A 24,574-nucleotide genomic window follows, 5' to 3' on the forward strand; every position below is an offset into this window, starting at 1 on the left:
GGCAGCGGGATTCTCCGTTCCTGCAGCCGGCCAATGGGTTTTCCAATTGTGGCCACCCTCACGCCATCGGGAAACCCGTGGACGTGGGTGCGCTGCCGGCAAAGCGGAGGATCCTGCCGACGGAGAATCCAGCATTTAGTCTTAGCATATTTTTGCAATCATGAAGCACTGAGTGTTCTTAAAAAATCAATCTGAGGAAGTTATGGAGAGAATGGTGTGAAGAAGAAATTATTAACGTGATAGAATTCTAAGTATCACCTCGCAATAGCCCAGTACATTAGCATTTCTCTCCAACGCAAGAATTAACTCATTCATCCCCAGTGCAGTGATTTCCATTGTATTAAACACACTTCATTCTCCTTTTTATAACATTACACAATTATTTGTGTTTATGGATTACACTAAACAGAGGCTACAGTTGATTCCTACAAAATTTCATTTGCAGCTTCTCCAAACACTGAAGCATCATGACCGATTAATTTACTTTTCTAAGGCGAGTAGAGCAGAAGAGTTCTCTCTGGACTCTTGGCCAATATTTATCCATCAAGCAACATTTCGAAATGAACAGAGTCATTTAGCTCAGTTAGTGCAGCTTACATTTGTGCAAATGATACAAAATAAAAACAGGCCGACTATGTCGAGTTCTTTCACTTAACTGAAGCAGAGTAGCCCGTTCGTACAAATAATGAAATACAGAAAATATATACAAATTTAATTTGATATTTTTCCCTAAGCATAATCAAAAATACTTTGACTTCTCATTTGCATCGTGCTAAGATACAGGAATGTTTGGTGCACTAAAGCAAGGCTATCTGTGAACTGAACACAGAACATAGGACATAGAACATTACAGCGCAGTACAGGCCCTTCGGCCTTCGATGTTGCGCCGACCTGTGAAACCACTCTAAAGCCCATCTACACTATACTCCCTTATCATCCATATGTTTATCCAATGACCATTTAAATGCCCTTAATGTTGGCGAGTCCACTACTGTTGCAGGCATGGCATTCCACGCCCTTACTACTCTCTGAGGAAAGAACCTACCTCTGACACATGTCCTATTTCTAGCTCCTCTCAATTTAAAGCTATGTCCCCTCGTGCTAGACATCACCATCCGAGGAAAAAGGCTCTCACTGTCCACCCTATCTAATCCTCTGTTCATCTTGTATGCCTCAATTAAGTCACCTCTTAACCTTCTTCTCTCTAAAGAAAACAGCCTTAAGTCCCTCAGCCTTTCCTGATAAGAACTTCCCTCCATGCCAGGCAACATCCTGGTAAATCTCCTCTGCACCCTTTCCAATGCTTCCACATCCTGAAGAGAGAAAAAGTAGGAAAAGCTGGAGAAACCCTGCTGGTTTGGCAGCATCTGTGGAGAGAGAAACAGAGTTAATGTTTCGACTCCAATCTGACTTCTTCAGAACTAGAGAGGGGTAGGAGGAGATGTTGCAGGAATTCTGGTGATTTCCACATCCTCTTTTCTAACTTCTCTCAGTGGACTAGACTTAGACTTCCTACAGTGCTGAACGAACCCATTTGGCCCATCAAGTCTGCACTGAGCCTCTGAAAGAGCAAGCTACCAAAGCCCACTCCCCCGCCCGATCCTTGTAACCCTATCTGGCCTGCGCATCTCTGAACACAAAGGGACAATTTGGTATGAGCAATCCTCCTAACATACACATCTTTGGACTTTGGGAGGAAACCGGAGCACCTGGAAGGAACCCACGCAGACACGGGGAGAAGTGCAGACTCCACGCAGATAGTCACCGAAGACCGAATTGAACCCGGGTCTCTGGCACTCTGAGGCAGCAGTGCTGACCACCGTGCCGCCCTAACATCAGGAATTCTCCTCTCACATAAGGGCGGGTTACTGCAAGAGATTAATCCTCAAAATTATTTGTGGAAAGTGTAATTTGACAGCCAGGAGGTGTAAACACTTCTGCAAGGATGCGGGGGGATAAAATAATAACAGCAGCTTACCTGGACAACAGCTGCTTACATTTATGAAATGAATGAAATGAAATTCGCTTATTATCACAAGTATGCTTCAAATTAATTTACTGTGAAAAGCCCCTAGTCGCCACATTACGGCGTCTGTTCGGGGAGGCTGGTACGGGAATTGAACCGTGCTGCTGGCCTGCCTTGGTCTGCTTTCAAAGCCAGCGATGTAGCCGTGTGCTAAACCAGCCCCTATATGATGCCTTATATGATGCCAGGTAACGTATCGCAAGGCACTTCACTAAAAGATTGTTCATGAAGGCCCCACCTTCTCAAACTTGCCCCTCACCTGAGGTGTGGTGACCCTCAGGTTAAATCACCACCAGCCAGCTCTCCCATCAAAGGAGAAAGCAGCCTATGGTCATCTGGAACTATGGCGACTTTTCCTTACCTTATCAGGCAAAAATTGACATCAAGCCACATGAAACGATATTAGGACAATCACTCTTTGGTGCTATCAGGCAACTCTTCACCACTCCTGCTCCGTCAAATCACATGACAGGGCAGGACTGGGTAGTGTTCACGACAGATGATTGATATTTCTGGGTGCCGCACGTTCGGAAAAGTGTGAAGGCCCAGACCGAGTATAGAAAAAATTCACAAGAATGGTTCCGGGAATGAGGAACCCTCAGTTACACAGGAGAAGAAGCTGTGACTCTTTTCTTTGAAGGTGATAGATTGAGATTGGGGAATTCAAAATCATGAGGGATCTGAACAGAGTAGACAGACCATAAGACCATAAGACATATGAGCATAATTAGGCCACTCAGCCCATCGAGTCCAACCATGATGGATATTTTTCTCATCCCCATTCTCCTGCCTTTTCCCCATAACCCCTGATTCCCCTCATTGATCAAAAAACTATCTCTCTCTGTCTTAAAGACACTCAGTAATTTGGCTCCCACAACCTTCTGTGGCAAAGAGTTCCACAGATTCACTACCCTCTGGCTGAAGAAATTCCTCCTCATCTCTGTTTTAAAGGATCGTCCCTTTAGTCTGAGATGGTGTCCTCTACTTCGAGTTTTTCCTACAAGTGGAAACATCCTCTCCATGTCCACTCTATCCAAGCCTCGCAGTATCCTGTAAGTTTCAATAAGATCACCCCTCATCCTTCTAAACTTCAACGAGTACAGACCCAGACACCTCAACAGTCCCTCATAGGACAAGCTCTTCATTCCGGGGATCATTTGTGTGAACCTCCTCTGGACCCTTTCTAACGCCAGCACATTCTTCCTTAGATACGGGGCCCAAAACTGCTCACAATGCTCCAAATGGGGTCTGATCAAAGCCTTATACAGCCTCAGAAGTACAGGCCTGGTCTTGTCTTCTAACCCTCTCGACAAGAATGCTAACATTGCATTTGCCTTCCTAACTGCCGACTGAACCTGCACGTTAACCTTAAGAGAATCGTGAAGAAGGACTCCCAAGTCCCTTTGTGCTTCTGATTTCCTTAGCATCTTCCTATTTACAAAATAGTCTATGCCTCCATTTCTCCTTCCAAAGTGTATAACATCACACTTTTCCACATTGTATTCCATCTGCCACTTCTTTGCCCACTCTCCTTGCCTGTCCAAGTCCTTCTGCAGCCCTCTTGCTTCCTCAGTACTACCTGCCCCTCTACAGATCTTTGTATCATCTGCAAACTTAGCAACAGTGCCTTCAATTCCTTCCTCCAGATATTAATATATATTGCGAATGTTTGTGATCCCAGCACCGACCCCTGAGGTGCACCATTAGTCACCGGCTGCCATCCTGAAAAAGACCTCTTTATCCCCACTCTCTGCCTTCTGCCAGTCAGCCAATCCTCAGCCAGGATCTTACCCTTAACACCATGGGCTCTTAACTTATTTAACAGGCTCCAATGCGGCACCTTATCAAAGCCCTTCTGAAACCTAAATAAATCAAGTCCAGGTCTCCTTTGTCTAATTCCTTGTTACTTCCTCAAAGAACTCTAACAATAAAAAACTAAAAAAACTAACAGATTTGGCAGACATGACCTCCCCTTGACTAAGCCATGCTGACTCTGTCTTATTTTATCATGCACTTCTAAGTACTTCCCGATCTCATCTTTAATAATGGACTCTAAAATCTTATTAATGACGAAAGTCAGGCTAACCAGCCTATAATTTTCCGTCTTCTGCCGCCCTCCCTTCTTAAACAGTGGTGTTACATTAGCCACTTTCCAGTCCTCTGGCACCCTTCCTGCCTCCAGTGATTCCTGAAAGATCACCACCAATGCCTCCACAATTTCCTCAGCTATCTGTTTTAGAACCCTGGGGTGTAGTCCATCCGGTTCAGGTGATTTATCCAGCTTCAGATCTTTCAATCTCCCCAGAACCTACTCCTTAGTAATAGTGACTGCACTCACCTCTGCCCCCTGGTTTTCCTGGAGCTCTGGCATCCCACTGGTGTCTTCCACAGTGAAGACTGATGTAAAGTAACTATTCAGTTCGTCTGCCATTTCTTTGTTTCCTATTATTACTTCTCCAGCCACATTTTCCAGTGGTCCAATGTCTATTGTTGTCTCTCTCTTACCTTTTATATATTGAAAAAAACTCTTCCTATCTTCCTTTATATTACTAGCTAGCTTGCACTCATACTTCATCTTCTCGCCCCTATTGCTTTTTTAGTTGTCTTCTGCTCGCTTTTAAAGGCTTCCCAATCCTCTGGCTTCCCACTAATCCTCGCCACTTTGTATGCTTTTTCTTTAGCTTTGATGCTGTCCTTGACTTCCTTCGTCAGCAATGAATGCCTTGTCCTCCCCTCAGCATGTTTCCTCCTCCTTGGGGTGAATTGCAGTTGTGCCTCCCGAATAACCCCCCAAAACACCTGCCAATTCTGTTCCACTATCTTCCCTGCTAGGCTCCTTTTCCAATCAACTCTGGCCAGCTCCTCCCTCATGTCTTTGTCGTTACCCTTATTTAATTGTAATGCCGTTTAATCTGATTGCAAGGAGGAGATATTCCAGTTGGTGGATAGATCAAGAATGAGAGGGCACACATTTAAGATAATTGGCAGGAGGAGCAATGGAGAGATGAGGAGAAATGTTTTCACGTCGCCAGTGGTTAAGAACAAAGAACAAACAACAAAGAAAATTACAGCACAGGAACAGACCCTTCGACCCTCCCAGCCTGCGCCGATCCAGATCCTTTATCTAAACATGTCTCCTATTTTCCAAGGTCTACTTCCCTCTGTTACCGCCCGTTCATATACCTGTCTAGATGCCTCTTAAATGATGCTATTGTGCCCGCCTCTACCACCTCCGCTGGTAAAGCGTTCCAGGCACCCACCACCCTCTGCGTAAAAAACTTTCCACGCACATCTCCCTTAAACTTTCCCCCTCTCACCTTGAAATCGTGACCCCTTGTAACTGACACCCCCACTCTTGGAAAATGCTTGTTGCTATCCACCCTGTCCATACCTCTCATAATTTTGTATACCTCAATCAGGTCCCCCCTCAACCTCCGTCTTTCCAACGAAAACAATCCTAATCTACTCAACCTTTCTTCATAGCTAGCACCCTCCATACCAGGCAACATCCTGGTGAACCTCCTCTGCACCCTCTCTAAAGCATCTACATCCTTCTGGTAATGTGGCGACTGGAACTGCACCCAGTATTCCAAATGTGGCCTAACCAAAGTCCTATACAACTGTAACATGACCTGCCTACTCTTGTACTCAATACCCCTTCCGATGAAGGCAAGCATGCTGTATGCCTTCTTGACCACTCTATCAACCTGCGTTGCCACCTTCAGGGTACAATGGACCTGAACTCCCAGATCTCTCTGTACATCAATTTTCCCCAGGACTCTTCCATTGACCATATACTCCGCTCTTGAATTTGATCTTCCAAAATGCATCACCTCGCATTTGCCTGGATTGAACTCCATCTGCCATTTCTCTGCCCAACTCTCCAATCTATCTATATTTTGTTGTATTCTCTGACAGTCCTCCTCGCTATCTGCAACTCCACCAATCTTAGTATCATCTGCAAACTTGCTAATCAGACCACCTATACCTTCCTCCAGGTCATTTATGTAGATCAGAAACAACAGTGGTCCGAGCACGGATCCCTGTGGAACACCACTAGTCACCCTTCTCCATTTTGAGACACTCCCTTCCACCACTACTCTCTGTCTCCTGTTACCCAGCCAGTTCTTTATCCATCTAGCTAGTACACCCTGAACCCCATACGACTTCACTTTTTCCATCATCCTGCCATGGGAAACCTGGAACCTTAAGATCTGGAATGCACTACCTGATGCTGAGGTGGATGTAGGTTCAATCGAAGCATTCAAGAGAGAATTGGATTATTGTCTGAAAATCAAGGGCGAGATTTAGCGGCCTGATCGCGCCAGACTTGGTGTCAGGCTGAGGCCGTGGAATCTCACGAGAGGCCTCTTGCGGGATTTTGGCGCTCGAAACGCCTTGCAAGATTTAACAAAATCTCACTAGATGTTGAGATCTGGATTTTGTCCTCACTGGATGTGAGCCAGATCTCCATATTTAACTGAGCCGTTAGTATTGATTTCCACAAACATTGTAAAGTCAAAATTAGACTTTGGGCATCTCCCAGCCCATTAGAGACTGCAGGTGGTAGGGGACAGGGCAGGGCAATACCCTGGCACTCCCTCTGGCACCCATGCACCTTGGCACTGCTGACCTGGCATCTTGGAAATACCACTCTGACATGTTAGCAGTGCCACCCTTGCCAGGATGGCGCCCCAGTCTGTGAGACGCTTTTCCTGTTGGCCTTGCCGGCTGGAAATGACTCAAGTGCGACCTTGGCAGAGAGAAATTCCCCGAGGCCAGAAAAAACGGCAAAGTGTTATTGAATAACGTGCTGTTTCTCGGCGCTGTCGCCACCAAGACGCACCCCACTAAATGCGCCCAATACTGGACGTAGATTTTTTTTTCCATTTAATTGCGCTCCAAGTATGGGCGGGGAGAAAAGCGGGAGGATGGCATTAAGGGAAATGGATTGCATTGGATTGGATTTGTTTATTGTCACGTGTACCGAGTATTTTTCTGCGAGCGGCTCAACAGATCATTAAGTGCATGGGAATAAAAGGGAATAAGAGAAAATACATAATAGGGCAACACAAAGTATACAATGTAACTACTTAAGCACCGGCATCGAATTAATTATACAGGGTGTAGTGTTAATGAGGTCAGTCCATAAGAGGGTCATTTAGGAGTCTGGTAACAGTGGGGAAGAAGCTGTTTTTGAATCTGTTCGTGCGTGTTCTCAGGCTTCTGTATCTCCTGCCCGATGGAAGAAGTTGGAAGAGTGAGTAAGCCGGGTGGGACGGGTCTTTGATTATGCTGCCCACTTTCCCCAGATAGCGGGAGGTGTAAATGGAGTCAATGGATGGGAGGCAGGTTCGTGTGATGGACTGGGCGGTATTCACGACTGTCTGACGTTTCTTGCGGTCCTGGGCCGAGCAGTTGCCATACCAGGCCATGATGCAGCCAGATAGGATGCTTTCTATGGTGCATCTGAAAAAGTTGTTAAGGGTTAATGTGGACATGCCGAATTTCCTTAGTTTCCTGAGGAAGTGGGGCAGCACGGTAGCATGGTGGTTAGCATAAATGCTTCACAGCACCAGGGTCCCAGGTTCGATTCCCGGCTGGGTCACTGTCTGTGCGGAGTCTGCACGTCCTCCCCCTGTGTGCGTGGGTTTCCTCCGGGTGCTCCGGTTTCCTCCCACAGTCCAAAGATGTGCGGGTTAGGTGGATTGGCCATGCTAAATTGCCCGTAGTGTCCTAAAATGTAAGGTTAAGGGGGGGTTGTTGGGTTACGGGTATGGGGTGGATCCGTGCGTTTGAGTGGGGTGATCATTGCTCGGCACAACATCGAGGGCCGAAGGGCCTGTTCTGTGCTGTACTGTTCTGTGTAGGCGCTGTTGTGCTTTCTTGGTGGTAGCGTCGACGTGGGTGGACCAGGGCAGATTTTGGAGATGTGCAATCCTAGGAATTTGAAACTGCTAACCATGTCCACCTCGGCCCCATTGATGCTGTCAGGGGTGTATACAGTACTTTGCTTCTTGAAGTCAATGACCAGCTCTTTAGGTTTGCTGGCATTGAGGGATAGATTGTTGTCGCTGCGCCACTCCATTAGGTTCTCTATCTCCCTCCTGTATTCTGACTCGTCGTTATTCGAGATCCGGCCCACTATGGTTGTATCATCAGCAAACTTGTAGATGGAGTTGGAACCAAATTTTGCAACGCAGTCGTGTGTGTACAGGGAGTAGAGTAGGGGGCTAAGTATGCAGCCTTGCTGGGCCCCGGTATTGAGGACTATTGTGGAGGAGATGTTGCTGTTCATTCTTACTGACTGTGGTCTGTTGGTCAGAAAATCGAGGATCCAGTTGCAGAGTGGGGAGCCAAGTCCTAGGTTTTGGAGCTTTGATATGAGCTTGGCTGGGAATATGGTGTTGAAGACGGAGCTGTATTCAAGAAATAGGAGTCTGATGTAGGAGTCCTTGTTGTCAACAGGTTGCAAAGGTATGCGAATTGCAGTGGATCAAGGCATTCTGGGAGTATAGAGGTGATGCGCTTCATGACCAACCTCTCGAAGCACTTCATTACGACTGAAGTCAGTGCCACCGGGCGGTAGTCATTGAGGCAAGTTGCCGAACCAGGCACCGGTATGATGGTAGTCTTCTTGAAGCAGGTGGGGACCTCGGAGTGGAGTAGGGACAGGTTAAAGATGTCCGCGAATACCTCTGCTAGCTGGTCCGCGCAGGCTCTGAGTGCACGACTAGGGATCCCGTCTGGGCCCTTCGCCTTCCGAGGGTTCACTTTCAGGAAGGCCGATCTGACTTCGGAAGCTGTGATGGTGGGTATGGGTGAGTTATGGGCTGCTGGGGCACTCAACAGTGGATTGTTGGTTACCTGCTCGAACCGAGCATAGGATGCATTGTGTTCATGGGGGAGGGGTGTGCTGCTGCCAGAGATACCGCTCGGCTTTGCTTTGTAGCCCATTATGTTGTTTAGTCCTTGCCACAACCACCGAGAGGCTATTTGTGACTCAAGCTTGTTTTGATCTTCTCTCTTGGCATCTTGGATGGCTTTGCGGAGGTCGTACCCGGATTTCTTGTATAGGTCAGGGTCGCCTGACTTGAACGCCTCAGATCTCTCCTTCAGTAGGGAGTCAATCTTGCGGTTGAGCCATGGTTTCCGGTTGGGGAACATACATACTGCTTTCTTTGGCACGCAGTCGTCTACATATTTGCTGATGAAGTCTGTGACGGTGGTGGCATACTCATTTAAGTTGGCCGCTGAGTTCTTAAATAGGGACCAGTCCACTGTCTCTAAGCAGTCACGTAAGAGCTCTTCTGTTTCCTCGGACCAGCACTGCATGACCTTCTTTGCTGGATTCTTCCGCTTGAGTTTCTGCTTGTATGCCGGGAGAAGGAGCACCGTCTTATCTTAGAATTTTACAGTGCAGAAGGAGGCCATTCGCCCCATCGAGTCTGCACCGGCTCTTGGAAAGAGCACCCTACCCAAGGTCCACACCTCCACCCTATCCCCATAACCCAGTAACCCCACTCAACACTAAGGGCAATTTTGGTCACTATGGGCAATTTAGCATGGCCAATCCACACAACCCGCATATCTTTGGACTGTGGGAGGAAACCGGAGCACCCGGAGGAAACCCACACACACACGGGGAGAATGTGCAGACTCCGCACAGACAGTGACCCAAGCCGGGAATTGAACCTAGGACCCTGGAGCTGTGAAGCAATTGTGCTATCCACAGTGCTACCGTGCTGCCCCTTATGGTCTGATTTCCCAAAGTGCTGTCAGGGGATGGAACGGTCGGTGCCCTTGATTTTGGAGTAGCAGTGGTCAATAGTGTTGTCGCCCCTGGTGGGACAGGAGATGTGCTGGTGGAATTTTGGCTGTACACTCTTGAGGTTGGCCTTGTTGAAGTCTCCGGCCACGACGAACAAGGCCTCCGGGTGTTCTGTTTCGTAGTTGTTTCTAACTGTGTACAGTTCGTCCAGCGCCTTCCTCACTTTGCCTGGGGATGTTCATTCAGAGAGCCGTCGTTGACACAAGAGGCTGAATTGCCTCCTTCTTTACTGAAACAATTCTGTAATTCTTCGATATTGGTGTTGCCTTCTAATTCGCAACATGCAAGAAACTGCCCGAACACAAATGCCCATTTCAGCTGAGTGAGATTAATGCTTGTGTGATGACAGGCATTTTGTGGGATCTTTTACAAACAATAATACCAGATTTCATGTGGAGGATGCCTAATGCGGTCTATTGGTATTGCATTCTGCCAGATTAAATATAGTTTCACAATCTTAGGACAGGTATTGAGAAAGTAGGAATCATCCAGTTCATGGAACAATGGAATCATTTGTGTCATAGAATTGCTTTCCGTGGAATGATTTATGCTGGCAACAGCTTCTCGTCTATAGTTATTTAATTATTCTCTTCAGCACAAAAACAAATTGGATGCTGAGGTAGTCAGTTAAAGCCATGCCTGGACGTTAAAATAGAATAAAATAGAATTTTACAGCACAGAAGGAGGCCATTCAGCCCATCGTGCCTGCACCGGCTGCTGAAAGAACAATCTACCTAGTCCCATTCCCCAGCCCTATCTCTTCGCCCACTAACTTCATCACTTTAATATATATATCCAGCTCTCTTTTGAAACCTACTATGGAATCGGACTCCACCACTCTCCCAGGCAGCGCATTCCAAATCCCTACTACTCTCTGAGTAAAGAAGTTTCTCTTCATCTCACTCAGGGCTTTCTTGCAGACCATCTTGAATTAGTGGTCCCTCGTCACTGACTTACCAACTAGTGGAAACTGAATATCCTTCGCTATCCTGTCAAAATTGGTAATAACTTTGAACACCTCAACAAGGTTACCTCGTAATCTCCTCTGCTCCAAGGAGAGCAAGTCCAATTTCTCCCATCTTTTCTTGTATCCAGCCCCGGTATCATTCCAGCAAATCTCCTTTGCACTTTCTCCAGGGCTTTATCATCCTTCTTTAAACAAGGCATCCAGAACTGAACACTCTGTTCCTGTACACCCCTCAAAGTTATACCATTGAGCCTATTTTGTCTCCCCATGTTTCTTCTCCCAAAATGTATTTCCTCACATTTCAAAAGATTGAAATTCATTTGACAAACCTGTTAATGTCTTTCTGAAGTCGCTTAGCATCATCCTCACAATTCACTATTCTCTCTAGCTTAGTATCATCTGCAAATTTTGAGACTTTTCCCTCAACACCCACCTCTAAATCATTTATATAAATGAGTAAAAGCAAGAGTCCCAACAATGAGCCCTGGGGATCACCACTTTAAACTCGTCTTCAGTCTGAGAAATGCCCCGTTTCCTATCTCTTCGTCAACTTCTAATCAATGCTGCCAAGGACCCATCAATCCCAAACATTTTTAATTTGCTAATCAATCTGCCATTTGGCACCGTATCAAATGCTTTCTGAAAGTCTAAATATAGAACATCCACAACACTACCCTCATCCACTGCCTGTTTCACCTCATCAAATAACACAATTAAATTTGCAACCTGTCCTTGACAAAGCCATGTTGACTGTCCAGTATTAACTTATTTTTCTCAAAGTGTATTTTTTAAAAATTCATTTACGAGATCTAGGTATTAGTGGTTGGGCCAGAATTTATTGCCCATCCTGAGTTGCCCTTCAGAAGGTGATGGTGTGTTGCCATCCTTAAGGTGTAAGTAGATCAACTGTTCTGTTCGGGAAGGAATTCCAGGATGTTGCCCCAGCAACAATGAAGGAACAGCAATATATTTCCAAGTCAGAGTGGTGAGTGACTTGGAGGGGGACCTCTAGGTGGTGTGGATCCCAGGTACCTGCTGCCCTTGTGCTTCTAGATGGTAGTGGTCGTGGTTTTTTTAAGGTGCTGTCGAAGGAACCTTGGTAGTTACTGCAGTGCATCTTGTAGATGGTACACACTACTTCAACTGTTCGTTGGTGGTGGAGGGTTTGAATGCTTCTGGAAGGGGGAGAAATCAAGCGGGCTGCTTTGTCCTGTATGGTGTCGAGCTTCTCGAGTGTTGTTGGAGCTGCACTTATCCAGGCAAGTGGAGAGCATTCCATTACACTCCTAACTTGTACCTTGTAGATGGTGGACAGGCTCTGATATCAAGGGCAGTCACTCTCATCTGATCTTTGGCATTCAGCTCTTTTGCCCATGTCTGAACCAAGGCTGTAATAAAGTCAGGAGCAGAGTGACCCTGGTGGATCCCAAACTGAGCGTCCATGAGCAGGTTATTGCTGAGTAAGTGCCATTTGACAGCAGTGTTCATGACTCCTTCCATCACTATATTTATTTCATCCTGTGTTATGGTCTCCATCATTTCTCCCACTATTGATGTCAAGCTGACAGGTCTGTAGTTTCCTGGGTTATCCTTTGCTCCTCTCTCAAACAACAACATCACATTTGCAATCTTCCAGTCCCCAAGGACTAATCCTGTGTTCAGAGAGGACTGGAAAATTTCTGTCAATGGCTCCACAAAATACTCCCTTATCTTTCTCAGCAATCTAGGATGCATCCCATCCGGGCCTGGCGACTTCGCTACCTGGAGTGCTGACAGCCTTTTTAGTACCTTTTCTTTATCTATCACTATATTGCTCAGTTGCTCAGCGCTCACATTTTTAACTGGGCCATTGTCACCATCTTTTCAGTTGGTAAAGACAGAAGTAAAGTATTCATTTAGTGCCTCGACCATGCTATCTGCTTCAGTGAGCAGTTTACCCTTCTTGTCCCTTATAGGCCCCACTCTATCCTTCACTAATCATTTACTATTAATATGTCTGAAGAACATTTTAATAATAACAATCACTTATTGTCACAAGTAGGCTTCAATGAAGTTACTGTGAAAAGCCCCCAGTCGCCACATTCCAACGCCTGTTCGGGGAGGCAGGTACGGGAATTGATCCTCCGCTGCTGGCCTAGTTCTGCATTACAAGCCAGTTGTTTAGCCCACTGTGCTAAACCAGACCCTGCTTTTGCTATTTGTTTTAGCACAGCCTGCCATTCTTTCACGGCATGGAAACACAGTGGTTAGCACAGATGCTTCACAGCTCCAGGGCCCCAGGTTCGATTCCCGGCTTGGGTCACTGTCTGTGCGGAGACTGCACGTTCTCCCCGTATCTGCGTGGGTTTCCTTCGGTGCTCCGATCTCCTCCCACAGCCTAAAGATGTGCAGGTTAGGTGGATTGCCCATGCTAAATTGCCCTAAGTGTCCAAAAAAGGTTAGGTGGGCTATGTGGATAGGGTGAAGGTGTAGGCTTAGATGGGGTGCTCTTACAAAGGGCTGGTGCAGACTCGATGGGCTGAATGGCCTCCTTCTGCACTGTAAATTCTATGATTCCATGATTCTATGATTCCTCATGATTCCTCTTTGCCCTTCATATTCCAGACTTAACCTTTCTCCTGCATTTGAGATACTCCTACTGATTTCTATTGCTATTATTATTCCGACATGCATCATATGCTTCTTTTTTTCTTTATCTTATCATCAATTTCCTTAGACATCCAGTGTACTCTAGCTTTGGATACCCCGTATTTATTTCTCGTGGTATGTAAGCAGCTTTCTCATTTCCCAAAAGTGATCCCAATGTCCCAAAAATTTAAACCCCTCCCTTCTGCGCCATCCCCAAAGCCACACATTCAACTCCCTGATCAGCCTTTGCCTAAATGAAAAAACTCATGGCACAGGTAGTATTTCTGAGACTACTGCCCTGGAGGTCCTACATTTCAACCTACTCCCTAATTCCTGAAACAGGTCCTGCAAGACCTCAAAACTGTCCCTACCCGTGTTGTTGATTCCCACATGAACCACAACATAGAACATAGAACATAGAACACTACAGCGCAGTACGGGCCCTTCGGCCCTCGATGTTGCGCCGACCTGTGAAACCATCTGAAGCCTATCTGACCTACACTATTCCATTTTCATCCATATGTCTATCCAGTGACCACTTAAATGCCCTTAAAGTTGGCGAGTCTACTACTATTGCAGGCAGGGCGTTCCACACCCCTACTACTCTCTGAGTAAAGAAACTGCCTCTGACATCTGTCCTATATCTCTCACCCCTCAATTTAAAGCTATGTCCCCTCGTGTTGGTCATCACCATCCGAGGAAAAAGACTCTCACTGTCCACCCTATCTAACCCTCTGACTATCTTATATGTCTCTATTAAGTCACCTCTCAGCCTTCTCCTCTCTACCGAAAACAACCTCAATTCCCTGAGCCTTTCCTCGTAAGACCTTCCCTCCATACCAGGCAACATCCTAGTAAATCTCCTCTGAACCCTTTCCAAAGCTTCCACATCCTTCCTATAATGTGGTGACCAGAACTGCACGCAGTACTCCAGGTGTGGCCGCACCAGAGTTATGTACAGCTGCAGCATGACCTTGTGGTTCCGAAACTCAATCCCCCTGCTTATAAAGGCTAGCACACCATATGCCTTCTTAACAGCCCTATTAACCTGGGTGGCAACTTTCAGGGATTTATGTACCTGGATGCCGAGATCTCTCTGTTCATCTACACTACCAAGAATCTTGCCATTAGCCCAGTACTCTGCATTCCTGTTACTCCTTCCAAAGTGAACCACCTCACACTTTTCCGCATTAAACTCCATCTGCCACCTCTCAACCCAGCTCTGCAGCTTATCTATGTCCCTCTGTATCCTATAACATCCTTCAGCACTATCCACAACTCCACCGACCTTCGTGTCATCTGCAAATTTACTAACCCATCCTTCTACACCCTCTTCCAGGTCATTTATAAAAATGACAAACAGCAGTGGCCCCAAAACAGATCCTTGCGGTACACCACTAGTAACTGAACTCCAGGATGAACATTTGCCATCAACCACCACCCTCTGTCTTCTTTCAGCTAGCCAATTACTGATCCAAACCGCTAAATCACCTTCAATTCCATACTTCCTTATTTTCTGCAATAGCCTACCGTGGGGAACCTTATCAAACGCCTTACTGAAATCCATATACACCACATCAACAGCTTTACCCTGATCCACCTGTTTGGTCACCTTCTCAAAAAACTCAATAAGGTTTGTGAGACATGACCTACCCTTCACAAAACCGTGTTGAGTATCGCTAATCAACTTGTTCTTTTCAAGATGATTATAAACCCTATCTCTTATAACCTTTTCCAACATTTTACCCACAACCGAAGTAAGGCTCACAGGTCTATAATTACCAGGGTTGTCTCTACTCCCCTTCTTGAACAAGGGGACAACATTTGCTATCCTCCAGTCTTCCGGCACTATTCCTGTCGACAAAGACGACATAAAGATCAAGGACAAAGGCTCTGCAATCTCCTCCCTGGCTTCCCAGAGAATCCTAGGATAAATCCCATCTGGCCCAGGGGACTTATCTATTTTGACATTTTCTAAAATTGCTAACACCTCCTCCTTTTGAACCTCAATTCCATCTAGCCTGGTCGACTGAACCTGAGTGTTCTCCTCGACAACATTGTCTTTCTCCAGTGTAAACACTGACGAAAAATATCCATTTAATGCTTCCCCTATCTCCTCTGATTCCACACACAACTTTCCACTACTATCCTTGATTGGCCCTAATCTTACTCGAGTCATTCTTTTGTTCCTGATATACCTATAGAAAGCCTTAGGGTTTTCCTTGATCCTATCCGCCAACGACTTTTCGTGTCCTCTCCTCGCTCTTCTTAACTCTCCCTTTAGGTCCTTCCTGGCTAACTTGTAACTCTCAAGTGCCCTAACTGAGCCTTCATGTCTCATCCTAACATAAGCCTTCTTCTTCCTCTTGACAAGTGCTTCAACTTCCTTAGTAAACCACGGTTCCCTTGCTCGACAACTTCCTCCCTGCCTGACAGGTACATACTTATCAAGGACACGCAGTAGCTGTTCCTTGAAAAAGCTCCACATTTCGATTGTACCCATCCCCTGCAGTTTCCTTCCCCATCCTATACATCCTAAATCTTGCCGAATAGCATCATAATTGCCTTTCCCCCAGTTATAATTCTTGCCTTGCGGTATATACCTATCCCTGCCCATTGCTAAAGTAAACATAACCGAGTTGTGATCACTATCACCAAAGTGCTCACCTACATCTAAATCTAACACCTGGCCGGGTTCATTACCCAGTACCAAATCCAATGTGGCCTCGCCCCTTGTTGGCCTGTCTACATACTGTGTCAGAAAACCCTCCTGCACACACTGCACAAAAACTGACCCATCTATAGTACTCGAACTATAGTATTTCCAGTCAATATTTGGAAAGTTAAAGTCCCCCATAACAACTACCCTGTTACTCTCGCTCCTGTCAAGAATCATCTTTCCAATCCTTTCCTCTACATCTCTGGGACTATTCGGAGGTCTATAGACAACTCCCAACAGGGTGACCTCTCCTCTACTGTTCCTAACCTCGGCCCATACTGCCTCAGTAGACGAGTCCTCAAGCGTCCTTTCTACCGCCGTAATACTTTCCTTGATTAACAATGCCACACCCCCCCCTCTTTTACCATCTTCTCTGTTCTTACAGAAACATCTAAATCCTGGAACCTGCAACAACCATTCCTGTCCCTGCTCTACCCATGTCTCCGAAATCGCCACAACATCGAGATCCCAGGTACCAACCCATGCTGCAAGCTCACCCACCTTATTCCGGATGCTCCTGGCGTTGAAGTAGACACACTTCAAACCAGCGTCCTGCTTGCCGGTGCCCTCTTTCGAACTCTTAACCCTATCCCTGACCTCACTACTCTCAACATCCTGTACACTGGGACTACAATTTAGGTTCCCATCCCCCTGCTGAACAACCTCTGGTTGTTCACCCTCCCCTTCCAGAGGTTTGTCCAACCCATCTGTTATGTCCTGAACCCTTGCACCTGGGAGGCAACAGACCATACGGGACTCTCGATCTCAGCTGCAAACTAGACTGTCTATCCCTCGTACTAAGTCACCCACTACTACCACCTTTCTAATCTGCCTACCAACATCGCTCTCTTTTCCCAGAGTAGCCTCAGGGCACTATGGTTTTTCCTCAAGTCATCTACGCCTGACTCAGTTGCGTTACTCACTTCCTGGGCATCTAAAATTTCATACCTGTTAGACAGCTCAAAGGCGTCCTGGGTTTCCTGACCTCCTGTCCATTTCTCTTTTGGCAAATGGTCACCCACTCTTCTGGCCATCCATACACTCCTCCTTGCCTGCCTCTCACGCTGTGGAGTGACTACCCTCTGGTAAGACTGTCCCAGAGTCCTCTCTGTCTTCCATAATGCGCAGTAAAGAGAGTTTCTGCAGCAAATCAGCCACATATCGTTCGAAGACTGCTGCACTCTGGCACTTCACGCAGCTATGACTGTCCTGGATGTCTTGTGGATCCAAAACCTCTCATAACTTGCATACCATACATATAACAAACTTTCACAGAATCCCAGCCATCTTCACTGATGCACACTGCTGAGGCTCTGCTGTTTCTAAGCCACAAGCAATGATCTAACATCCTCTCTCTCTCTTTCTTTGGTTTGAGGAGGAGGGTAGGAGGGAAACTCTACAGCAATGTACTGTTTGGGGCTTTACTGTTCTTTGACACTGGGTCCTTCACGATTCCTTTCTCATAGGGGCTGGTTTAGCTCACTGAGCTAAATCGCTGGCTTTTAAAGCAGACCAAGCAGGCCAGCAGCACGGTTCGATTCCCGTACCAGCCTCCGCGGACAGGCGCCGGAATGTGGCGACTAGGGGCTTTTCACAGTAACTTCATTGAAGCCTACTCGTGACAATAAGCGATTTTCATTTCATTGCATTTTTCAATTTTGGTGAGCAAACTGACTTCTCCCAGAATTCCCCTGAGTCACTCCTCACTACAAAATGGGTTTGTCTGCATTGAAATTAATGTGACCTTGTTATAGGTTCTCCTGGAGCTGGACTAGTGAGTTCCCAGTCTTACAAAACTTTTAAAAATGTATTTCTGGGATGGAGGCATCACCAGCTAGACCCACATTTGTTGCCCATCTCTAGTTTCTTTTGAGAAGGTGGTAGTGAGCTGAATTCTTGATCTGCTGCAGTCCCTGAGGTGTAGGTACACCCAAAGTGCTCTTAGGGTAGGTAGTTACTGGTTTTTGACCCAGCGCAAGTAAAGGAACGATGATATATTTCCATGTCAGGGCGGTGAAAGACTTAGAGGGGAACTTCCAGGTGGTGTCATTTTAAGGTTTCTGCTGCCCTCGTCCATCTATGGTGGCATTCGTGGGTCTGTAAGATGTTGCCATATACAGACCTAGACGGACTAGAAAGGGTGATTCTGGTTTGTTCCGAGTTGCCGAATCTCAGGATGGCACTGGGCTACTATACTTAGCCTTTATTTCCTCATGTCAAACTGAAAAAGTCCACTTAATTTCCAGTTCTTGAGTGTACTCCAGTGGAGATTACTTTTTGAAGATGCTGAGACCATCTTTCTGTGTGTTCACTATCACTTCCACTTAAAACTTCACCTCATCACCATGCATAATAGAGGACAGAGTTTTCCCATCTAGGTGGAGAGAGGTTTCAGTCTGTGTGGACTGGTACGGTCCTGGAAAACTACATTGGGTCAGGATTTCTGACCTTATCCGGTCATCTTCCAGCCTTCCCAAAGTGGGTTCTGAGTCCCATGGAGGGATCCCCCAGCTGGTCTAGCATGAATGCAATTATGGTTTGAAGCCTTTTTAACCATGAATTTCATCTTTCCCAACAGCACACAGCTTCCGCGCTGTTTCTGTATTTTGCCATAATCACGGAGGTAAGTGCACAGCTCCTTCAGTGAAGCGACAGCCTGGAAAGTCTTTGATCAGTGACTCAGAAGAGCTTCAGCCATGGCCATCGGGATGCTGTTGTTGAAAGTGCTTCTTCTCTCCGAGAGTGCTTTCACTGTTTGACAGGTGATTTTCAACTTCTTGGAAGGCACATCACTTGTCTAGCTCTTCGCTCACATTCAGTGGCACTTCGCTGCCTTCATCATGACATGGGAGTAGCTTATTCAGCTTTGCTGAAAGGCAAGATCAGAGGCCTCACCACTGCCACCATTTCCAGCTGCAGCAGCAGCAACACCCGAATCGGCTCCAGCTGCCTTTCCCTCAATCTGTCCAACGGACATTGAGATCCAACTTGAAGAAGCCGAGTCCACCCATGGTGGGTCTACAGATAGATGATAAACTAATTTGATATGTCCAAGCACCATTGCCTCAGGAAGCTCTGGCTGCCATGACAGACCAACAATGACATCTGAGGCCTAGAGCAAGATGTCCTTCCCACTGGAGTAGATGAGCATGCATTACCAATGGCTGACAATGTGCCTGTCACTATTGGACACTCTCCGCTCCTGCCGCATCCACATCTCTGCCTCTCATCAAGTCCTGTGCTCTTTCCTCCGAGAAGGAGAGAAAACAGAGAGTTGTGATTGCCAGTCATGGTTTCTAAGGATAGGAAGGAAGAAGACCATCTGTGAAGCATCACTGTGAGGCTTGGGAATCAGACATTCTATTCAATGCAGCTACATGACTCTCAAACGACAAATGTGCTTCCGTCACACAAAATTTTGTGCAAGGATTTTGGATTTGTAAAATATCTAGTGAGGCAATCATTAGCATCATTCCTCCATTGTAAACTATTTTGTGATAGTTACAATTTTCTTGGCATTGTCTGTGACGGGTAATAAGAGGAGGCAGAAATGGTGCCCGATTGGAAAACATATATATATATATATATACATATATACATATATATATTTCAAGCAAAGTTTTTGCTGTTAGTCCTCAGCAAGAGAACTGGCCTACAATTTATACAATTAAGGGGGTTTGTGTCAAGCTATGAACAAGGGTAATTAAGGCTGTGGTCTTAAAGTGCTGCACTGAATTTGATACATCTCTTGGTATAAATCCAGGAGCACAGGAGGCAGTACATCAACCCAGGTTTTAGAAAATTCAGCTGCAAATCCATGTATAGCTGACGATTTTTACCACAGTATATAACAGATTGCATTCTGAACATCCCTGGTCTTAGGGATGATTGAGGTTGAGTCTTTCTGGAGCTGAAGTATATGTTAGTGAGATATGAAGTAGCAAAACGAAGAGTCCAGATGTTACACTGCTGAGGGAGGCTCTGATTTACAACAGTTGTTGCAGAATTCTATAAACCTCTAATGTGTTTATTTTACTGAGGTCTTGGATTTCTCCATTAGTATGTAATTGTCAGAATCTGACATTTTAATTCATGCTTTTTAGTGCTCCTGGCAATTATCCAGCCTTGTCATTATGCTCATATTACCCATTTTATTCACAGTAGTGCATATTCGGTCATATTTATGAAAATTATATTCTGTTTAGATATTAGGACAAGGAGATTGCTTAATATTCATTGTACTCCGGTATCTACATGCTCCAGTTCTGATATTTGAAGATAACTCCCGATAAACAATGACCTAATCCTTTTGCCTTTTAATATGTTGCACTGTGAGTGCCCCATTCTAATCTCCTTAAATTCTACTCTGCCTCAACTCATTGGGTTAAATTTATGAGGTGTAGATCTTGGGGATTCAGTGTTGGCAGTACAGGGGGATGGGGGGGGGGGGGGGGGGGGGGGGGGGTAACGGTTCTGCCTGCATACTAGTTGTAAATGATTGACAAAGAATGGGTTTATGATTTTGCCGTCTGCTCTAGAGAAATTCTCCCCTCTCCCATTTGCATTCCTGTAATCTTATACACACAAAAGGGTTATTCTGCCTCTCACAGAAATCCTGGAAGTGTTCAGCCACAATTGACATCAGGACATATATCTATCTTATAGAATGGATGCCTTTAACCTCCACTGAAATGTCCTATTAGCCTGTACACCTAATGAAAGATGTGAGACGTTTGCATGATTTGACAATGTGTTACGCTCTATGAGCATATTTATTACCAAATTTAACAAGACAGTTGGTACTGACAAATAGTCAATCCATGTGTGTAGATCATGTTGAGGACAAATTGTCTTTATCTGTTGGATGTTGTCACCGCTATATATCTGTCAGACCTAATTCTCTGGCTATCTCATCAATCACTGACCAGGATCCAGAAGGGCAGCAGGTCACCCAGTTAAAAGCCCAAGTAATAATCTAGAAGCTGGTTGAAGTAATCTCCCAAGAATATTGTTTTTCGAACACATTTGAATGTGATTGAGGCCACGTTCTGTCACAAAAAGCTGCAAAATCCTTTTCCGTGTGTTATTGTATTTATCGCACATTTAAACCTTGATCTAAGCCACCTCAGAAACTGCCTCAATTCAGTAAGTGAGGTAAATAGTTGCCTTGGAAGGAAAAATAATACTTATTCTTTTGACTGCCAGAAACATTAAACAACATCCAGTCTCATATTTAGATATTTGTCCATATTTATTACAAATGTACACAATAATAGTTGTCTGGAGTGTGTTTTAAAGTTGTATCACAAGTGAGATATTCCAAAGTTGATGTTTGTTACATCCCTAGAACGTAGTCCCTTTTTCCATCACATGTAATTGTTTTGTGTTTCTGTGGTTATCATTGGTCCCCTGTTAACCAGTTTTTGCCTACCTTCTATCACTATATTTTTCTGTTCAGATTCACATTACATCATAAGAAGAGATGATCAATGTATCATAGAACATGCAGTGCAGAAGGAAGCCATTCAGCCCATCGAGTCTGCACCGACCCACTTAAACCCTCACTTCCACCCTATTCCCGTAACGCAATACCCCTCCCAAACTTTTTGGACATGAAGGGCAATTTAGCATGGCCAATCCACCTAACCTGCATGTCTTTGGACTGTGGGGCGAAACTGGAGTACCCGGAGGAAACCCACGCAGACACGGGGAGAGCGTGCAGACTCCGCACAGACAGTGACCCAGCGGGGAATTGAACCTGGGACCCTGGTGCTGTGAAGCCACAGTGCTAGCCACTTGTGCTACCGTGCTGCCCCACGTATCCTCAGGATAATCCTAAATTTCACCTTTCTTCAAGCTACAGTAAAGTCTCAATGAATTAAATCCCTGACTGTCTGGAAATTCAGGATAAGCAGAGCTTAGTGGTAGCCGCAGAGGCTCAATGTGCCAGATGAACGCATCTCTTTGTAACCCGGAATGCCTACAAATATGGCCAATTGGAAAAACGATATATTGAACCCTTGCTGCAATGCATTAAACACCACCCGAATGCAGTGGTGTGAAAAGAGTAAAAAATCTTTATTCCATTTGTTTACTGAGATTGTAGCTGTTTGACATGCTTCTTGTTTGTCAGATTCAACTACACATTCACGGCTTTTCAGCTCAGCAGATTTCTGGCACTGTGAAAGGGATGAATCTCACATGCCACCATGTGATGGCAGAATCTCCCACTCTTTCACAATGTCCACTTTCTGCCTCACACCATGGTTTTCCACTTCTTCAATCAACTTTTTTCACCTTCTCTCCAATCGACTTCTTTAACTTTTTCATAGGTTTTGCCCAATGTGCCCAGCTTGCACGTCACTTCAGAGAGAAATCACTATGTGAATGTATAAAATTGCTACAGTGCAGAAGGAAGCCATTTGGCCCATCAGGTCTGCACTGACCCTCCGAAAGAGCTCTCCTACTTGGCCTGCTCCCCCGCCCTATCCCTGTAACCATGCACTTTGCTCATGGGGCAGCACGGTAGCATGGTGGTTAGCACAATTGCTTCACAGCTCCAGGATCTCAGGTTCGATTCCCGGCTTGGTTCACTGTCTGTGCGGAGTCTGCATGTTCTCCCCATGTGTGCATGGGTTTCCTCCGGGTGCTCCGGTTTCCTCCCACAGTCCAAAGATGTGCAGGTTAGGTGGATTGGCCATGCTAAATTGCCCTTAGTGTTCAAAATTGCCCTTAGTGTTGGGTGGGATTACTGCTTTATGGGGATAGGGTGGAGATGTGGGCTTGGGTAGGGTGCCCTTTCAAAGAGCCGGTGCAGACTCGATGGGCCGAATGTAAATTCTATGATTCTATGAATCCACCTAACCTGCACTTCTTTGGACATTAAGGGGCAATTTAGCATGGCCAATCCACCTAACCTGCACATCTTTAGGCTGTGGGAGGAAACCGGAACATCTGAAGGATACCCATGCAGGTGTTATGGGTCTGGTTTAGAGAACCCCAAAGTGTATCATGGAGTTCACCTAACCAACAACTTTTAATAGATTGTGGTATGAGGAGCACACTGCTCACTCTACAGGTATGGTACAGCAGAAATGGACAAGTATTTTTAAAAACAAAACAATGTTTATTTTTTGAACTCAAGTTAACCTTTTTTTAAAAAACAGTGAATATCTGAGCAATCATTAATTCAACGATAACCCCCAAAGACTACAACACTAAGTAATCCTTTAAGCTGTCCTTTTAACATCCAAAAGACTTAAAAAAACCTTTAAACAGGAGCACATTAGGTTCACATTCACTATTGAGAACATTTATAATTCTGAATTCACCAAATGTTCCAGAGATAGCCTTTGGATGGCAGAAATCAACAGGACAGCTCTTTGTTTTACCTTCAACTGCAGCTCACTGAAAAACACAGACACCCCCAAGCTTTTTCTCAAAGCAAAACTAAAAAGCAGAACCAGAGCTCAGCTCCACCCACACTCTGACATCACTGCAGTAACATGAGCAGCTAACCATTTCTTAAAGCGACATTCTCATGACACAGGCATGGGGAGAACGTGCAAATTACACAGTCACCCAAGGCCAGAATCGAACCCGGGTCCTTAGCAGCAGTGCTTACCATTGATGGTTTTCCCAACATTTCATATTTGAGACATGCTTGGGTCGAACCACACTCCTCAATTGGTCGGTGTGGTCACTTGACTGCTGTCAGAAGAGGCTGGTTTGCTTCCACCGAGGAAGCACGTTTTTTGCCAAGGGTTTTGCCATTATTTTTCTTGGCAGAGCCAAACAAAAGGTTCAGCTAAATTGAATCAACAACTGAAGAAGTTTGGCTAATTACAGGCATTGTTCTGTGGCTTTTCTAATTCTGTTGGTAGGAATGATTGAAATTTTGACACAAGCATAACTTTGTGTCATTCGAGTTGGAATCATTGAGATTTAACTGTATTATGACATATTCACAACAGAGAAACAGACCATTTGGCTCAACAGGCTTAGTCCAGTGTTTATGCTCATGAACTTCCTCGTCATCTAACCTCATCAATATACCCTTCTATTCCTTTCTCCCATCTACACTTAGTTAGCTTTCCCTTAAATTTGCCTCAACATTGAGTTCCAACGAGTTGCAATGCTGGATCCAGTTTGGGGAATGAAGTGGAGCAAGTAGGGTATGGAAAACAATGATCACGATATGTTTGAAGTAATTATGGAAGAAGAAATAACAAAGATCAAAAAATACTCAACTGAAGAAGTTGCCAGAAATTTTACCAATTTGAGAAAGAATGTGTCCCAGGTAGGGTGGAATAAAAATGGGCAGATACAACAGTAAATTAACAATAGGGGCTGTTCAAATTGGAGAGAACTCACAGACATGTTCGCACAAGGGGAAAAAGAAAG

General features: G+C 45.4%; 1 long non-coding RNA gene across 1 annotated transcript in view; it reads left to right on the plus strand.

The window, feature by feature from the left end:
• LOC119972955 overlaps positions 1 to 24,574 on the plus strand; it is a 56,577-nt gene that overhangs the window by 27,680 nt on the left and 4,323 nt on the right. The window lies entirely within an intron of this gene.

This window comes from Scyliorhinus canicula, chromosome 10 (assembly GCF_902713615.1).
Source record: "Scyliorhinus canicula chromosome 10, sScyCan1.1, whole genome shotgun sequence".
Lineage (NCBI taxonomy): Eukaryota > Metazoa > Chordata > Chondrichthyes > Carcharhiniformes > Scyliorhinidae > Scyliorhinus > Scyliorhinus canicula.